Source organism: Chiloscyllium punctatum, chromosome 23 (assembly GCF_047496795.1).
Source record: "Chiloscyllium punctatum isolate Juve2018m chromosome 23, sChiPun1.3, whole genome shotgun sequence".
In the NCBI taxonomy this organism is placed as follows: Eukaryota; Metazoa; Chordata; class Chondrichthyes; order Orectolobiformes; family Hemiscylliidae; genus Chiloscyllium; species Chiloscyllium punctatum.
In genome coordinates this window covers 82,810,927-82,817,201 of record NC_092761.1, presented here as the reverse complement: position 1 = coordinate 82,817,201, position 6,275 = coordinate 82,810,927, and positions in this window count along the sequence as shown.

Sequence of the window (6,275 nt, the reverse complement as noted above, 5' to 3'; positions counted from 1 at the left end):
CTGGTAGTTGAGTCAGATACAATGGGGACAATTAAGCAACTCTTGGATAGGCACATGGATGATAGTAAAATGAAGGGTATGTAGGTTTGTTTGATCTTAGAGTAAGATAAAAGGTCAGCACAACATTGAGAGCTGAAGGGCCTGTACTGTGCTGTACTGTTCTATATTCTATGTTGTAAAATGCCTTCATGTGAGCAAAGAAGTACCTCGAACAGAAAAAAGTTAAACACAAATTGGAGCAGTCTATCTAGCTCAAATGGACTGCTGATTTAAACATCCAAATAAAAGCAGTTAAAAAATTAATCAAGCGTTGGCAATTGAAAAAGTAAAGGCTACTGCAGATTTCCAGAAATCGTCCATACAGTCAACATTCTCACCTGACTGATATAACTAAGGTCTACATTGATGAAAAAGAATGTCCCTCCTTCACTGAAATATTCAGACCTCCAAAATCACTGAGAGCTATTAACCGAGGAAGCCTTTGCCGCAAACAGTGAGTAAAATCTTACGTTTAAAAAATGGCATTTCTAAGAGAAATGTGGATGACTCTCAACTGCCCTCTGAAATGGCCTAGCAAGTCTCTCAGTTCAACAGCAGCTAGGGACAGGCAATAAAAGCTGGCCAGCCAGCGATGCAAACTTCCCAGAATGGGATACTGGATCAAAATAACCTATTACTGCGTTGGTCATGCTCTAAAAAACAATCCCTGATACACTCTATAAATTCATCTTCCATGTGAGTTTACAGAAGATTACCATGCAGATGGAAATTTTTGTTAAGAATGTCAGATATAAGAATTCTACTAGAATGAGGATTCTTTTTGGAAAACAAAGGCTTAAGGATAACTTCCTAATAGAGAGGCGAACCAAGTTTACATCAATCTGTAGGTCAATGTGCAACCCAGGACTCTCTTATGGATTCTCATCTACTTCCTAAGTGATAATGATGATGACGATGATGATGGGCTTCTACTATGTGATCAAAGTCCAGAAATATTCTTGCCTGTGAAGAAACAGTCTTCCCACTGCAGCCCTGTGTTCACCCTCTCAAACAATGACAAAGGAGTCATTGCATCCCATGTATCATCCAAGAGATTTAAGAATGCTGTTGAATTTAACACCTGAAGCCAAAAAGAGGGAGGGATGTATAGAACGGAAGTAAAGAGTTAACTGTTTGTGGATAAAATTAAATGTTAAAACAGGGAGCATAAAGTAACTTGATAGTAGGTATGCACTATCGTGTTAGCTATAACGTTCCTCTAAAATTAGCTATTGAGCAAAAGGAGTTATGTCAGAGTGAGGCCAGAACACATGGAAATGGAAGTTATGTCTGGAAGGGTTCAGCAAGGTGTCCACTCTTATCATGGCCTGCAAAATAGCATGAGAAAGAAACCATGGGTGGGAGTTGATATAGGTCCCTAAAGAGTTCCCTCATTGTGAAACAAAATATTAATCAGAAAACAATGGAGTTGTGTAAGAAAGGCACTACAATTCTCATCGGTGACTTTAATCTGCATTCTGAACAAGGATAACATGGAAGATGAATTTATAGAGTGTATCAGGGATTGTTTTTTAGAGCATGACCAACACAGTAGCAGGTTATTTTGATCCAGTATCCCATTCTGGGAAGTTTGCATCGCTGGCTGGCCAGCTTCTATTGCCTGTCCCTAACTGCTGTTGAACTGAGAGACTTGCTAGGCCATTTCAGAGGGCAGTTGAGAGTCATCCATATTGATGTGTGTCTGGAGTCTGGAGTCCGAAGTTGGCCACCCCAAGTGAGGATGGTAGATTTCCTTCTATGAAGGACATTAGTGACCCTGATGGGTTTTTCCAGCAATGGTTTCATGGTTAGCAGTAGATTCTTTTTTTTCCAGATTGTTTTAAATTGAATTCAAATTCCACCATCTGAACAGGGCCCTGGTGAGACCACACCTGAAGTATTGTGTGCAGTTCTGGTCTCCAAATTTGAGGAAAGACATTCTGGCTATTGAGGGAGTGCAGCGTAGGTTCACGAGGTCAATTCCTGGAATGGCGGGACTACCTTACGCTGAAAGACTGGAGTGACTGGGCTTGTATACCCTTGAGTTTAGAAGACTGAGAGGGGATCTGATTGAGACATATAAAATTATTAAAGGATTGGACAGTCTGGAGGCAAGAAACAGGTTTCCGCTGATGGGTGAGTGCCGAACCAGAGGACACAGCTTAAAAATACGGGGTAGACCATTTAGGACAGAGATGAGGAGAAACTTCTTCACCCAGAGAGTGGTGGCTGTGTGGAATGCTCTGCCCCAGAGGGCAGTGGAGGCCCAGTCACTGGACTTATTTAAGAAAGAGTTGGATAGAGCTCTCAAGGATAGTGGAATCAAGGGTTATGGAGATAAGACAGGAACTGATTAAGGATAATCAGCCATGATCATATTGAATAGTGGTGCATGCTCGAAGGGCAGAATGGCCTACTCCTGCAGCTATTGTCTATTGTCTATTGTGGAATTCAACTGGATCCCCAGAACATTAGCTGAGTTTCTGGATAAGTAATCTGATGATAATCCCACTAGGCCATCACCTCCCTTGTGAAATAGGACTAATAAAAGACTAAATAATTCGGGATCCTCTGAGACTGGCAATCGCATCATAATCGAATTTCAAATTTAATTTGAGAGGGAACAACTCATGCCTTAAATCTTCAAATTAAACTGGCACGGTGGCACAGTGCCTCACGCTGCCTCGCAGCGCCAGAGACCCGGGTTCAATTCCTGCCTCGGGCTACTGTCTGTGTGGAGTTTGCACATTCTCCCCTTGTCTGAGTCAGTTTCCTCCCACAATCCAAAGATGTGCAGGCTAAGTGAATTTGCCATGCTAAATTGTCCATAATGTTAGGTGAAGGGGTAAATGTAGGGGAATGGGTCTGGGTGGGTAGCTCTTTGGACGGTCAGTGTGGACTTGTTGGGCTGAAAGGCCTGGTTCCACACTGTAAGTAATCTAGTCTGTAAGTAAATAAGGGCAGTTATAGAGGCAGGAAGAAAGAGTTATCGAAAGTAAGGTGGGAAACTAGATTAAGGGGAAAGTCAGTAGGCGAGTAATAGCATGTATTTAAACAGCTATTTCATAATGCTCAGCAAAAAACTTATTCAGGTCAAAATGAAGGACTAAATGAATCACCTGTGGTTAACAGTAGGGGTCAAGGAGTGCGTCCAATCAAGGTCTAAGGCATACGAATTGACGACAACTAATGGTCGGCCAGAGAATGTTTTTGAATCAGCAGCGGATGAGTAAAAGCTAATAAAAAGGCAGAAAAGTGTTGATGAAAATATATTGACAAAAAAAGATAAAAACAAAGATCAAGAGCATCTACAAATATATGAAAGGAGGGTAGTTGAAGTGAGTATGGAGTCATTAGAGGATGCAACTTGTGAATTGATAACAAGAACGGAGAAAAGGCAGATAATTTAAACCAATATGGTGGAAATTATTGTGAATATCCCAAAGGTATTGGATACCAAGATGTGAAAGGGAGGAAAGATCTTATAACAGTCTCTATCACAAAGGACAAGTATTTGACAAACTAATGAGACTAAAGGCAGATAAGTCATTAGGATCTGCAGGCTTCCATCCAAGAGTTTTAAAATAAATGGCTGCAAGGATAATGGAGGCATTAATCAAAATGTTCCAGAGGTCACCAACAATGTGATACTTCTGTTTAAGAAAGTATAAAGAGAGAAAGCAGGAAACAACAGATTGGTTAGCGTAACATCTGTTGCTGGGAAAATGTTGGGGTCCATTATTAAGGAAGAAATAGCAGGACATTTAAAAAAAAGCTTAAACAATTAAACTGAGTCAACATGATTTTGTGAAAGGGAAACCCATCTTTGATAATATAACAAGCAGAGTTGATAAAAGGGGAACTGGTAGATGTGATGAATTGGATTTCCAGAAAGCATTTGACAAGAGACTACCTGAAAAGGAGATGCACAAGATGAGTGTTCATGGTATTGGGGTTAACCTATTATCATGGACTGAAGATTGAGGTTGGTTAATACACAGAAGACACAGTCTGGATAAATGGATCTTTTTCAGGTTGGAAAGACATACTGTAGCTATTGGAGTCCCACATGGATCGATCCAAGGGGCTCAATTAATGTACCCAAATGTGCTGATGATTCAAACTTTGGTGAGAGGGCATGTTGTGATGAGGCCAGAAGGAATCTGCAAGGTGTAATGGATAAATTGAGTGAGTGGCTATAAACTTGAGCAGATGAAATTTACTGTCGGAAAGTGTGAGGTCATGCACTTTGGTAGCAAGAATCAAAGGCAGTCTATTACTTAAATGGAGTGAAACTCCAAAAAGTGCAGTACATGGGGATCTGTGAATTAAACATAAAAAGTTAGTGCAGCAAGTAATTAAGAAGGCAAATGAAACATTGGCTTTTATTGCTCGAGCACTGGAATTTAAAATAGGGAAGTCTTGTTACCACTGTAGAGGGTATCGGTGAGGCTACATCTGGGGTACTATGTAGAGTTTCGATTCCTGTTTTTAAGTAAGGGTATACTGGTATTTGAAGCAGTTCAAAATGGATTCACGAAGATGATTCCTGGGATGAAGTGATTAATTTATTAAGAACTGCTGAAGCTGTTAGGCCTTTATTTTATTAGAATTTAACTGAATAAAAATTGATTTTAATGAAACATTCATGATTTTAAGGGGATCTTGACAGGATAGATGTTGAGAAGATGTTTTCACTCATGGAGGAATCTCAAACATGGCAAAATAGTTACAGATTAAGGGGACAATCATTTAAAAGATGCAAAAAAAAAGTATTCTCTGAAAGGGTAGCGAATGTCTGGAATTTCCTAGCCAGAGAATTGTGGAGGCTATAAAAACAGGAAGTGCTAGAGAAACTCAACAGGCCTGACAGCATCTACAGAGAAAAATCAGAGTTAGTATTTCAAGTCCAGTGACCCTTCTTCCAAGCAGTTGCTTTTACCCTGTCAAGAGCCCTTTAAGATCTTGCATGCTTCATTAAAATCACCTTTCATTCATTTAAATTCTAATAAATTAAGGCCTAACTTCCTTAGCTGTTCTTAATAAAGTAATCCCTTCATCCAGGAATCATCTTTGTGAATCTAGTTTGAACTGCTTCTAATCCCATATACCCTTTCGTATATATAGGGACCAAAATGTACCCAGAGTATCCCAGAGACTAGATCACGAAAAATATTTAGAAAGGAAGTAAAGCGATTTGAGGAGTTGAGAACTATAAGGAACTGGCATGGGAGTTGAGGCCTAGTGTCGATCAGCCATGATCTTATAGAATGGTGGTGCATGTTTGATGGGCTGAATGGCCTACAGCTGTATTAAAAGTTTTATGTAAGCAGTGAGCACCAATGTCACATAATGCAGTGCCAGAACAAACTGATACATTCAACTTACATCACTGAGCTACAAAGAGAACTTTTTCTGTAAATTCCCAGAAGTTAAAATTAATTTTCAACATTAAAATAATGCCCTCATATAACCTTCTGTTCACTAATTACAGTAAAATTACTAATGCGCTGGAATGATTGATAGATTAATTTGCTTAAAGGGATAATAAGATGTAACTCATGACCCATGTGAGTAACACATTAGATTTCACAGTAATATAATGGGTTTGTCCATTACTTAAGACAGTACAATAGATCTAGCTGTTTTAGAACAATAAACGGTATCCCTGAACCTTTTTCCAATCCTTTTCAGCCTGCCGATATTTCTATATTCCTCCAATTCTGACCTTGCATATTCCTGATTTTATTTATATTAGTATTGGAGGTTGTGTCTTCATCCACAGAGCCCTTACGCTCTGGAATTTCCTTGCTAAACCTCCTCATTTCTCTTTCCTCCTCTTGGACACACCTCGGAACCTACCTTTTAGACCAAGCTTTTGATTATCTGCTCTAATATGTTCTTGCAAGACGGAATATCGAATTTTGGTTTGATAGCAGACCTGTGAAGTGACTTGGGACATTTTAATACGTTAAAGGAGGTATATAATTACAAATCATTTTTGTTAATTGAGAGGTGGTCTCATTGAAACTTACATAATTCTTACAGGAGAAGATGCGCAAGTTTGGAGATTGGCCTTGCTAAATTATTCATAGTGTTCAGGGATGTGTAGGCCAGATGTGTTAGCCATGGGAAATGCAGGGTTACAGGGATAAGGTAGGGGGAATGGGTCTGGGTGGGGTGCTCTTCGGAGGGTCACTGTGGACTGGTTGGGCTGAATGGCCTGTTTACACACA